The sequence below is a fragment of the Macaca thibetana genome, chromosome 9 (assembly GCF_024542745.1).
Source record: "Macaca thibetana thibetana isolate TM-01 chromosome 9, ASM2454274v1, whole genome shotgun sequence".
Lineage (NCBI taxonomy): Eukaryota > Metazoa > Chordata > Mammalia > Primates > Cercopithecidae > Macaca > Macaca thibetana.
The window spans coordinates 95,688,205-95,702,253 of record NC_065586.1 but is presented as its reverse complement, the minus strand read 5'-3'; positions in this window follow the sequence as shown (position 1 = coordinate 95,702,253).

Here is a 14,049-nt window from a genome sequence, read left to right as displayed (position 1 = left end):
ATGTCTAGGTCTACACCAAGGCCAGGAAAGTTTTCATCAATCATTTCCCCAAATATGTTTTCCAAACTTTTACATTTCTCATCTTCCTCAGCAACACTGATTTTTCTTAGATTTGGTCATTTAACAGAATCCCAGACTTCTTGGAGGTTTTGTTCATAGTTTCTTAATCTTTTTTCTTTGTCTTTGTTTGATTGGGTAAATTCAAAGACCTTGTCTTTGAGTTCTGAATTTCTTTCTTCTACTTGTTCAATTCTATTGCTGAGACTTGTTCAATTCTATTGCTGAGACTTTCCAGAACATTTTACATTTCTATAAGTGTGTTCGATATTTCCTGAAATTTTGATTGTTTTTTCTTTATGCTATCTATTTCCTTGAATATTTCTCCTTTCACTTCTTGTATCATTTTTTTTTTTTAATTTCCTCTCATTGGGCTTCACCTTTCTCTGGTGCCTCCCTGAATAGCTTAATAACTAACCTCCTAAATTCTTTTTCAGGTAAATCAGGGATTTCTTCTTGGTTTGGATCCATTGCTGGTGAGCTAGTGTGATTTTTTGAGGGTGTAAAAGAGACTTGTTTTGTCATATTACCAGACTTGGTTTTCTGGTTCCTTCCATTTGGGTAGGCTCTGTCAGAGGGAAGGTCTAGGGCTGAAGGCTGTTGTTCAAATTCTTTTGTCACACAGGGCATTCCCTTGATATAGTACTCTCCCCCTTTCCTATGAATCTGGCTTCCTGTGAGCCAAGCTGCAATGATTGTTATCTCTTTTCTGGGTCTAGCCACCGAGCAAGTCTACCCAGCCCCAGGCTGGTACTGGGAATTATCACAGAGTCCTGTGATGTGAACTGTCTGTTGGTCTCTCAGCCAAGGATACTAGCACCTGTTCCAGTTGAGGTGGCAGGGAGGTGAAGTGGACTCTGTGGGGATTCTTAGCTTTGGTGGTTTAGTGCTTTATTTTTGTGCTGGTTGGCCTCCTGCTGGGAGGTGGTGCTTTCTAGAGAGCATCAGCCGTGGTAGTATGGAGAGGAACCTGTGGTGAGTGGTGCCCTAGAACTCCTGAGTTTATGCTCTTTGTCTTCGGCTACTAGGGTGGATAGGGAAGGCTCATAGGTCTGCCTAGGCTTTTTTTTTTTTTTTTTTTTCATAAGACACAGTCTCCCTTTCTCACCCAGGCTGGAGTGCAATGGCACATGATCTCAGTTCACTGCAACCTCCGCCTCCCCGGTTCATGCCATTCTCCTGCCTCAGCTTCCCAAGTGTCTGGGATTACAGGTGCACACCACCACACCCAGCTAATTTTTTGTATTTGTAGTAGAGATGGGGTTTTGCCATGTTGGCCAGGCTGGTCTCGAACTCCTGACCTCAGATGATCCACCTGCCTCAGCCTCCCAAAGTGCTGGGATTACAGATGTGAGTCACCGTGCCTGGCCTGCCTAGGCTTTTATATGCTCGTTTGTATTAAGTAAGTTGTGAAGGCAAGAAAGGCTAAGTAATAAAGAGAAAAGAGCTGGTTGATTAAAAGGACGCAATGAAGAAATTAGCATTGGATAAGGCAGAAGACCAGGTGTGAGTGTTGGGAATGTGCCCATAATAAAAATGTAGTAATAAATTGGAATAGGACCTGGAGAACAGCCAGGAAAATCACGCACCAGATAACTTGGGGATTCAAGGCTTATGGGTTTGAGGCCAACTTTTTTTTTTTTTTTTTTAATGAAAATGTTGTTGTGTCCATGTTTGCTGCCTCCATAACTGGCTAGTTGCTTTGATAATGCATCCCATATGTATAAAGCATTCAATACTACAGAGCACTAAAAATACATCACATCTACTTCCATAAACAACTCAAAATTTATGCCGTGCTGACAGCTTATCGTTTTGGTATGTTAAGGATGGTAGACCATTATGTTATTTGATAACATTCAAGGAAAGCTTTGTAATTCTAGCCATTTCACTTAAGAATTTAGTCTACTATTTATGATACAAAGTCCATGCAATAACTAAGGTCACATATGACCTAGTCCCAAAGTAAGGATGTTATTTTAGGAAGAAAGGGAGGCTAATTTGTGAGACACCCAAAATTTGGTGCTGTAGTTTAGCAACAAGTTGATTGTCTAAACAAGCAAAAGTTCCTTGCTCACAGTTGACCTGAAAAAAAGAAGAAGGAAAAATAAAAGCAAAGGACTGTAACTATGATAATTTTGGTTTCTTGCTTTGGAGTTATGTGATGTGATGCCATTGATTTCTGTGATGGTGGATGGACAGATATAAAGGAAAAAATAAGTAATCATTATAATAATAATAATAATAGTCCACATTTGTTGAGTTCTAACTATAGTATATGTTATGCCTGATAGTATACTAAGCATTTAGCATTCTTTTTGTAATTTAATCCTCAAACAATCCAGTGAAGTACAGTTGTCCCTCAGTATCCATGGGGGACTGGTTCTAGGACACACACCCACCCCCACCAGCCTCCACAGATACCAAAATCTGCAGATGCTCAAGTCACTAATGTAAAGTGACATAGTATTTGCAAATAACCTACACACATCCTCTCATCTACTTTAAATAATCTCTAGATTACTTATAATACCTAACACAATGTAAATGCTATGTAAATAGTCATTATAGTTTATTGCTTAAAAAATAACATACTGAGCATGTTCAGTGCAGATGCATTTTTTCCCGCTATTTTCTGTCCCAGTTGGTTGAATTCACGAATGCAGAACCCATGGATACAGAGGGCATTCTATGCAGGCTATTAGAGTATTATTACTGCTTTACAGATGAGGAAAGTGAAGCTTAGGTCAAGTAAGGGAACTGCACTACCCTGGGCTACCCTTCTCGTTCTCATTTTCTGATGAGGAGTCATGACCAAAGCAAAGATAGGATGAGTCAGAGATGAGTCTTTCTGTTTATACTTTTTAAAAATCATTTTTACTAACTCTATTTTGTTAGTTTATTACCTTGATCTGGAGAGGCAGCAGACTGTGTATTTAAGAGTTTACACTCTGAAGTCAGGCAGATCAAAGCAAGGATTTCTGAGAAAGAAAAATAAATAAAATGTTAAATAAGATACAATATAAAATTAAATAAAATAAACGAAGTCAGGAGACCAGTGTTTGAAAGCTAGCTTCACCACTTACCAGCTGCGTTACCTTGAGGAAGTTGTTTCTTACAGCTCATTTCCTTATCTATAAAATATGAATAATAGCTCAGCTTCTAGGGTTGCTGCCCTCAATCTTTTTTTCACAGAAACCAGTGACCTTTTCAAAATGCAAAATTGACCATGTTGCCCAAGTTCAACTTAAAATTCCACAATGGAATCCCATTGTTCTTAAAATATAAACTAATCCCTTGAAACCTGACTTTCAAAGCCTCTCAAGGACTGCTCCTTACTACTTCCCAGGACTCAGACATGCTTCATCTGGCCCCACAAACACTGTTCTTGTCTTATCACCACAGGACTTCGGCTATTACGTTCTCTTTGTCCAGAAAGTTCTGCCTCCCTTACTCCTTCCACCATCCTTCCATCTGATGTAACCTAATTAACTCTTCTTATCTTTAAATTAATCTTACTTCAAATGTCATTTTGCTTGTGTGACATAACCCCCTAGACTAAGTTAAGTCCCCTTAACATATGGTTTTAGTATATCATGTGCCTTTCCTTCATCTCACACATCCCAGTTGTAATTTTACATTTGTGAATCTTTGGTTAACGCCTGTCTTCCCCAGAAGTCTTTAAGCTCCACCAGAGAAGAGACCATGCATGGATTTATGCATCTTGTATCCCTAGGACTTCGTTTAAGGCCTGGCACATATTGAGAGAAAAAATGAATTGGCTAGCACTATTAAGCTTTGCTGCCCCCTGCTGAGTCATGGCTTTTAGCCTATTAATTAGCACCAATTGGATGTTTGGAACTAGTATGGTGATATCATAGCAGTATTTTTCAAATGACCTGCTTATAAAATGCAGATTCTCATGCCTCACTCTGAAAGATGATTTTTTAGGCCTATGTTAGGGTCAAAAAGTTTGCATGGGCCGAGTGTGGTGGCTCACGCCTGTAATCCCAGCACTTTGGGAGGCTGAGGCGGGTGGATCACTTCAGGTCAGGAGTTCAAGACCAGCCTGGCCAACGTGATGAAATCCCATGTCTACCAAAAATATTTTTTAAAAATTTGCCAGGCATGGTGGTGCACATCGTTAATCCCAGCTACTTGGGAGGCTGAGGCAGGAGAATTGCTTGAACCCCGGGGGCAGAGTTTGCAGTGAGCTGAGATCTGTACCACCACACTCCAGCTAGGGTGACAGAATGAGACTCCTTCTCATAAAGAAAAGAAAAAGTTGGGAGGCCGAGGCGGGCGGATCACAAGGTCAGGAGATCGAGACCACAGTGAAACCCCGTCTCTACTAAAAATACAAAAAATTAGCCGGGCGCGGTGGCGGGCGCCTGTAGTCCCAGCTACTCAGGAGGCTGAGGCAGGAGAATGGCGGGAACCCGGGAGGCGGAGCTTGCAGTGAGCCGAGATCGCGCCACTGCACTCCAGCCTGGGCAACAGCGTGAGACTCCGTCTCAAAAAAAAAAAAAAAAAAAAAAAAAAAAAAAAAAAAAAAAAAAAAAAAAAAAAAAAAAAAAAAAAGTTTGCATCGAAGCTCCCCTGGATGATTTGAGAGCCACTGGTACATAAGGAAGGAAAGAAGAGGAAGAAACTGCTTTACAGTCTCACTACCCTTTTTTTTCCCCCTCTTCTTTTTTGAGCTGGAGGTTTCCCTGTGGTGCCCAGGCTGGTCTTGAACTCCTGGGCTCAAGTGATCCACCCACCTTGGCCTCCCAAAGGGTTGGGATTACAGGTGTGAGCCACTGTGCCTGGCCAAATTAACCACTTTAAAGTGGACTATTCGGTGGCATTTAGTACATTTACAATGTTGTAAAACCACTACGTCTACCTAGTTCTGACTCATCACCCTGACAGGAAACCCCAACCCCATTAAGCAGTTATTCTCATTCTCCTCTGCCTGCTGCATCTGGTAACCACCAATCTGTGTTCTGTCTCTATAGAGGTATCTATTCTGGATATTTCATGTAAATGGAATAGTATGTGACCTTTTGCATTTGGCTTCTTTCAAGATTCATTCACATTGTAGCATGTATCATTTCTTTGTTTCTTTCTATGGTTGAATTATATTCATTGCATGTATACACAATTTGTTCATCCATTATTTGTCTGATGGACATTTGGACTGTTTCCACCTTTTGCCTAATGTGAAAAGTGCTGCTGTGAACATGCATGTACTTGCTTGAGTACCTATTTTCAGTTCTTCTGGATATTGTCTTAGTCTATTTTGCGTTGCTATAAAGGAATACCTGAGGTTGGGTAATTTATAAAGAAAAGAGGTTTATTTGGCTCACGGTTGTGCAGGTTATACAAGAAGCAGGAAATCGGCATCTCCCCAGCTTCTGGGGAGGGCCTCAGGCTGCTTCTGCAGAGATCACATGACAAGAGATGAGGCAAGGGGCATGGGGCGGTGGGGTGGGGGTGTGCCAGGCTCTTTTTAATAACCAGCTCTCTCTGAAAGTAATAGAATGAGAACTCACTCACACCTGTCCCCCACAGAGGGCATCAATCTATTCATGAGGGATCTAGTCCCATGACTCAAACACCTCTCAATAGGCCCACCTGGAACACTGGAGATCAAATTTCATCATGAGATTTGGAGGGGACAGACATTCATTGGACCGGGCGCCATGGCTCACGCCTGCAATCCCAGCACTTTGGGAGGCTGAGGCGAGCAGATCACCTGAGGTTGGGAGTTCAAGACCAGCCTGACCAACATGGAGAAACCCCATCTCAACTAAAAATTAATTAGCCAGGCATGGTGGCACATGCCTGTAATCCCAGCTACTTGGGAGGCTGAGGCAGGAGAATCGCTTGGACATGGGAGGCAGAGGTTGTGGTGAGCATTCAAATTATAGCAGACATATATCTAGGAGTGGAATTCCTGGGTCATATGGTAATTCTATGTTTAACTTTTTGAGGAACTGCCAAACTGTTTTCCATAGTGGCTGAATGATTTTGCATTCTCACCAGCAATGTATGAGGGTTCCAATTTCCTCAATGGTTGTTATTTTCTTGCCAATGGTTGTTATTTTCAACAATCATTGTGGTGGTTTTTTTGTTTGTTTTTGAGGCAGAGTTTTGCTCTTTTTGTGCAGGCTGGAGTGCAATGGCATGATCTCAGCTCACCACAACCTCTGCCTTCTGTGTTCAAGCGATTCTCCTGCTTCAGCCTCCTGAGTAGCTGGGATTACAGGCATGCACCACCAGGCCCGGCTAATTAATTTTTAGTAGAGACGGGGTTTCTCCATGTTGGTCAGGCTGGTCTTGAACTCCCGACCTCGGGTGATCCACCCACCTCGGCCTCCCAAAGTGCTGGGATTGCAGGCATGAGCCATGGCACCCAGCCCAATGATCATGTTTTTTATTATAGCCATCCTCATAGGTATGAAGTGGCATAGCCAATAATCTTTTGACAAAGGAAAATGAAAAGCCTGGATAAACATTCAAAAAAATATAAAAGACAAATTTGTTTTTGACATATTTTCCTTTTACTTGATGGCATAATGTCGATCTATGAAAACATGTAAACATGTACTTTCCCCATACTTTTCCTAGAAATGATGCAAAATATAAAATTGAAACTCAAGTTGAGACATGAATAAACGAGGAATATTACTCAGCTTTTTCTTGTTTCTGACCAGAGAGGGATCATTGCCCTTTATTTCTTCCCAGCAAAAAATAAAAATTGTAAGTCTTGAATATCATAGTCCCAAGAGAGATAAGCCACAAACCTTGCCATGAATGTGCCACTTAAATGAAATAAGGCTCTTTCACCTTTAATATTTAATTACGCTCTCTTTACTTTGCTCTCAGGAGAATCTCCCTCCAGAAGCAATGTATTCTTTGAAAATAGTCAGAGATTGGAATCAGTGATGTAAATCAAAAACTCACTGCTCTGTTCTCACTTATTTGTGGGATCTAAAAATCAAAACGATTGAACTCATGGACATAGAGAGTAGAAGGATGGTTACCAGAGGCTGGGAAGGGTGGCAGGGAGCTTGCAGGGGGTAAGAATGGTTAATGGGTCCAAAAAAAAAAAATTGAAAGAATGAATTAGACCTACTATTTGACAGCAAAATAGGGTGACTATAGTCGATAATAACTTAATTGTACATTTTAAAATAACTTAAAAGTGGGGAGGATAGGCCGGGCGCGGTGGCTCAAGCCTGTAATCCCAGCACTTTGGGAGGCCGAGACGGGCGGATCACGAGGTCAGGAGATCGAGACCAGCCTGGCTAACACGGTGAAACCCCGTCTCTACCAAAAAAATACAAAAAACTAGCCGGGCGAGGTGACGGGAGCCTGTAATCCCAGCTACTTGGGAGGCTGAGGCAGGAGAATGGCGTAGACCTGGGAGGCAGAGCTTGCAGTGAGCTGAGATCCGGCCACTGCACTCCAGCCTGGGCGACAGAGCAAGACTCCATCTCAAAAAAAAAAAAAAAAAAAAAGTGGGCAGGGTATGGTAGCTCATGTCTGTAATCCCATCAGTTTGGGAGGCTGAAGTGGGAGGATCACTTGAGCTCAGGAGTTTGAGACCAGTCTGAGCAACATAATGTGACCTTGTCTCTACTAAAATTCAAAAAAATTAGCCGGATGTATTACTTCATGACTGTAGTCCCACTACTTGGGAGACAGAAGCAGGAAGATCGCTTGAGACTGGGAGGTCAAAGGTGCAGTGAGCCATGATCATGCTACTGTATTCTAGTCTGAGTGATGGAGCAATACCTCCCAAAAAAATAAAAGAAGATGAATAAATAAACAAATACATAAATAAAGCATGTAATTGGATTGTTTATAGCTCAAAGGATAAATGCTTGAGGGGATGGATACCCCGTTCTCCATGATGTGATTATTTTACATTGCAGGTCTATATTAAAACATCTCATGTACCCTATAAATATATAACTATGTTTCCAAAAAAAAAGTTATTTTTTGTTTTGTTTGTTTGTTTGTTTTGTTTTTTGAGATTGTCTTGGCCTGTCGCCTAGGCTGGAGTGTGGTGGCATGATCTTTGCTCACTGCAACCTCTGCCTCCCTGGTTCAAGCCATTCTCATGCCTCAGCCTCCCAAGTAGCTGGGATTACAGGCATGCAACACCAATGCCCAGCAATTTTTGTATTTTTAGTACAGACAGCATTTCACCATGTTGGCCAGGCTGGTCTTGAACTCCTGGCCTTAAATGATCTGCCCACTGTGGCCTCCCAAAGTGCTGGGAGGTGTGAGCCACCATATCTCGCCAAAAAATTAATTATTATTTTAAAAACACAAAGAGCAGGATTAAAGAATGAAAGTGACTCATCAGACAAAGTGGAATAAGAAATCTGGGGAAGAAGGACTAACGTTGGGATAGAAAACTGCCCTCTACTTATATTTTCCTCAATAAATGAGATTACAAATTTTTAAAAAACTGCTCCACTGTACAATATTTATGTACACAGAATATCCCACATGGGCTGAAATATCCATTCTTTTTTTTTTTTTTTTTTTTTTTTTGAGACAGAGTCTCACTCTGTCGCCCAGGCTGGAGTGCAGTGGCCGGATCTCAGCACACTGCAAGCTCCGCCTCCCGGGTTTACGCCATTCTCCTGGCTCAGCCTCCCGAGTAGCTGGGATTACAGGCGCCCGCCACCTCGCCCGGCTAGTTTTTTGTATTTTTTTTAGTAGAGACGGGGTTTCACCGTGTTAGCCAGGCTGGTCTCGATCTCCTGACCTCGTGATCCGCCCGTCTCGGCTTTCCAAAGTGCTGGGATTACAGGCTTGAGCTACCGCATCCGGCCAAAATATCCATTCTAAAAGCCATGTTTTGCCCTTAACAGGAATATAAGTGAGTCAGGGAAAGACATGAAGTCTACTGTTACATCTTGATTGAAGGCCTTGCCAGCACAAGGATTGTCTGACAACCTGGATGTTTTTATGTAGCCAGAAAATAAATGATAGTAAGATGAAAAGTGAGTCAGGTCACACTTTTCTTTTGCAGGATGAAAGGAGAGATTGAGAAAGGGGAGGAAGGAGAGAAGAATTGTTTCAATGGCTTTTTCAGGAAGATGAATTTTAGGAAAGAATTAATCCAGATGAGTAGCAAATTGATTCCCTTGAAACAATGTTTCCTAAATACCCCTTGGAACGTCTTCCTGTACACAGTCTCCAGTTTGAAAACTAATGAAATAAATAATGACTCTCCTGATCCTTTCAGTCCTCATTGCTTACCCCATCTCTGAATTCCTGCAGCTCTTATGTTCTGTTTCTTCACAATTTAGGAATCAGTTTATCTTTAAGTGACTGTAAGGTTAGCAGTCTTATTTTTCATGTGTGGCTGCTGGAATCAATCTCATTTTATTCTACACTCATACCTCATGCCCAGGTATGATGGCAGTTCAGGGAAGGAGGGTAGTGTAAGCTGAAGGCAGCAGTGGGACCTGCTTTGAATCTTCAATAATGAGAATTTTGATACGAACAAAGGGCGAAATGCATTCTAGGGAAGAGCAGTTTCTCTACGATACAAATTCAGCTGTAACAAAGATTCCCATTAACAGCAATTGCTTAACAAGCTCTCTCATATCTGAGCACAAGCGGTCTGAGGTGATAGGATGCCTCATGGTGTTAAGGATACAAGTTTCTTCTAACTTTTGCTCTGCCACCAGCTAAGGTATAGGCCTTGTCCTCATGGCCAAAAATAATTATCTTCTGGGTCTGTGTTCTGACGAGAAGGGAGAAAATGAGCACAAGGAGAACATACCCTTTTCTTTTAAAGGCACAACCCAGGTGTTTCAAACATCACTTTCACTCACATGCCACTAACTAGAACTTAGTCATACAGCCAATGTTGGTTGCCAGGGAAGCTGGGGAAAATATTACCCCATCTCTGAATTCCTGCAGCTCTTATGTTCTGTTTCTTCACAATTTAGGAATCAGCTTTAGCTGGGAAGCCACATGCCCAGTTTGAAACTTGAGGTTTCTATTACTAAAGAAAAAAAATGAGACTTGATGTTAAGAAAACCAGTGGTCTCATAGAGAGATATAGAAAATGACAAGATAGAAGGGAGAATGTGAAAAACAATTGTACTGGGAATGAAAGGTGAAGCCAGCTGGGCTTCTGGGTTGGGTGGGGACTCGGAGAACTTTCCTTTCTAGCTAGAGGATTGTAAACGCACCAATCAACACTCTGTAAAAATGCACCAATCAGCACTCTGTATCTAGCTAAAGGATTGTAAATGCACCAATCAGCACTCTGTAAAATGGACCAATCAACGCTCTGTAAAATGGACCAATCAGCAGGATGTGGGTGGGGCCAAATAAGGGACTAAAAGTTGGCCACCCAAGCCAGCAGCGGCAACCCACTTGGGTCCCCTTCCACGCTGTGGAAGCTTTGTTCTTTTACTCTTCACAATAAATCTTGCTGCTACTCACTATTTGGGTCCACACTACCTTTATGAGCTGTAACACTCACTGCGAGGGTTTGTGGCTTCATTCCTGAAATCAGTGAGACCACAAGCCCACCAGAAGGAAGAAACTCTGGACACATCTGAACATCTGAAGGAACAAACTCTGGACACACTATCTTTAAGAACTGTAACACTCACCATGAGGGTCTGTGGCTTCATTCTTGAAGTCAGCGAGACCAAGAACTAACCGGAAGGAATAAATTCTGGAAACATTTTGGTGACCATGAAGGGACATATTTTGGCAACTAACATGGGGCTATTGCCAAGCGGTGAGTACCATTGAACCCCTTTTGCTTGCTATTGTGGCCTATTTTTCCTTAGGATTTGGGGGCTAAATACCGGGCACCTGTCGGCCAGTTAAAAGGGACCAACATGGCCGCTGGACTAAAGACACGTCAGGCTTTCTGGGAAAGGGCTCTCTAACAACCTCTGACTCTTTGGAGTTGGGAGCGTTGGTTTGCCTGGAACCAGCTTCTGCTTTTCCTGTACTTCTGGGCTGAGGTGAGGGTCAACAGAGAGGAAAGCCAACAAGTTGGTTGACCCTGTGGCCATGAGCAGAACTCTCAAAGTCACATCGCCCAAGCGAGATTCGCCCATCTATCCTATCTATCCTGACCCTTGCCTTCTGGGTCCTAATGCCTGTCAGAAAATCTTCCTCTCACCTCATTTCTCCAAGGCTAGGCCTGCTTCTAAAAACCACTCCCTGTCTCTGGTGCTTTTCTAGTTTCTCCTATAAGAATGATTTCTAGTATAAACTTCAGGACTCTATTCCCTTCTTTAGGCACCCGGGTTCACCAATTAGAAAGACATAATTTTTGCCCAAAGCCCCATCGAAGTGGGGACTATGTGGAATCTCAGGATCCCTCCTCAGACTAGCAGGCCTAACAAAAGCTATTCCTGAAGCTGGGATTTGGGGATCTTCAGAAATTGTATCCTTCCTATTCATATAAGTGAGGGCAAAAGGCATCACTCTTCCAACTCTGGAGATCCCTCCCCTCCCTCAGGGTATGGCCCTCCACTTCATTTTGGGGACATAACATCTTTATAGGACAGGGGTAATGTCCCAATACTAACAGGAGAATGCTTAGGACTCTTAACAGGTTTTAGAGAATACGTCAGTAAGGGTCACTATTCCGATCTTCCTCGGTCCTCCTTGTGGTCTAGGAGAAAAACTAGTGTTTCTACTGCTGCATCAGTGAGCACAACTATTCTGATCAGCAGAGTCCAGGGACCTTTGTGGGCTCTTGGCAAGAGGTGTCTGCTGCTGCGTCTGTGAGCACAACTATTCCGATCAGCAGGGTCCAGGGACCATTGAGGGTTCTTGGGCAGGGAGAGAAACAAACCAAAACTGTGGGCTGTTTTGTCTTTCTTTTTTTTTTTTTTTTTTTTTTTTTTTTTTTTTTTTTTTTTTTTTTTTTTTTTTTTTGAGACGGAGTCTCGCTCTGTCACCCAGGCTGGAGTGCAGTGGCCGGATCTCAGCTCACCGCAAGCTCCGCCTCCCAGGTTCACGCCATTCTCCTGCCTCAGCCTCCCGAGTAGCTGGGACTACAGGCGCCTGCCACCTCGCCCGGCTAAGTTTTTTGTATTTTTAGTAGAGACGGGGTTTCACTGTGTTAGCCAGGATGGTCTCGATCTCCTGACCTCGTGATCCGCCCGTCTCGGCCTCCCAAAGTGCTGGGATTACAGGCTTGAGCCACCGCGCCCGGCTGTTTTGTCTTTCGTATGGGAAACACTCAGGCATCAACAGGCTCACCCTTGAAATGCATCCTAAGCCATTGGGACCAATTTGACCCACAAACCCTGAAAAAGAGGCAGCTCATTTTTTTTCTGCACTACAGCCTGGCCACAATATTCTCTCTCTGATGGGGAAAAATGGCCACCTGAGGGAAGTATAAGTTACAATACTATCCTGCAGCTTGACTTTTTCTGTAAGAGGGAAGGCAAATGGAGTGAAATACCTTATGTCCAAGCTTTCTTTTCACTGAAGGAGAATCCACAACTATGCAAAGCTTGCAATTTACATCCCACAGGAGGACCTCTCAGCTTACCTCCATATCCTTCCTATTAATATATAGCTCCCCTTCCTATTAATGATAAGCCTCCTCTAATCTCCCCTGCCCAGAAGGAAACAAGCAAAGAAATCTCCAAAGGACCACAAAAACCCCCAGGACTATCGATTATGTCCCCTTCAAGCTGAGGGGGGAGGGGAATTTAGCCCAACCCGGGTACATGTCCCCTTCTCCTTCTCTGATTTAAAGCAGATCAAGGCAGACCTGGGGAAGTTTTCAGATGATCCTGATAGGTACATAGATGTCCTATAGGATCTAGGGCAAACCTTCTTTTTTTTTTTTTTTTTTTTTGAGACGGAGTCTCGCTCTGTTGCCCAGGCTGGAGTGCAGTGGCGAGATCTTGGCTCACTGCAAGCTCCGCCTCCTGGGTTCACGCCATTCTCCTGCCTCAGCCTCCCGAGTAGCTGGGACTACAGGCGCCCACCACCCCGGCTAATTTTTTGTATTTTCGGTAGAGACGGGGTTTCACCGTGTTAGCCAGGATGGTCTCGATCTCCTGACCTCGTGATCCACCCGCCTTGGCCTCCCAAAGTACTGGGATTACAGGCGTGAGCCACCGCGCCCCGCCTAGGGCAAACCTTCTATCTCACTTGGAGAGATGTCATGCTATTGCTAGATCAAACCCTGGCCTTTAATGAAAAGCATGCAACTTTAGCTGTAGCCCGAGAGTTTGGAGATACCCAGTATCTTAGTCAAGTAAATGATAGAATGACAGCCAAAGAAAGGGACAAATTCCCTACTGGTCAGCAAGCCATCCCCAGTATGGATCCCCACTGGGACCTCGATTCAGATCATGGGGACTGGAGTCACAAACATCTGTTGACCTGTGTTGTAGAAGGACTAAGGAGAATTAGGAAAAAGCCCATGAATTATTCAATGATGTCCACCATAACTCAGGGAAAGGAAGAAAATCCTTCTGCCTTCCTTGAGTGGCTACAGGAGGCCTTAAGAAAATATACTCCCCTGTCATCTGACTCACTCGAGGGTCGATTGATCCTAAAAGATAAGTTTATTACCCAATCAGTTGCAGATATCAGGAGAAAACTACAAAAGCGAGCCCTGGGTCCCAAACAAAATCTGGAGGCATTATTAAACCTGGCAACCTTGGTGTTCTATAATAGGGACCAAGGGGAACAGACCAAAAAGGAAAAGTGAGATCAGAGAAAGGCTGCGGGCTTAGTCATGGCCCTCAGACAAACAAACCTTGGTGGTTCAGAGAGGACAGAAAATGCAGAAAGCCTATCACCTGGTAGGGCTTGTTATTTACAAAAACACTTTAAAAAAGAGTGTCCTACGAGAAACAAGCTGTCCCCTTTCCCATGTCCACTATGCTGAGGCAATCACTGGAAGGACAAAGGTTCTCTGGACCAGAAGCCCCCAACCAGATGATCCAACAATAGGACTGAGGCAAGCACCAGCTC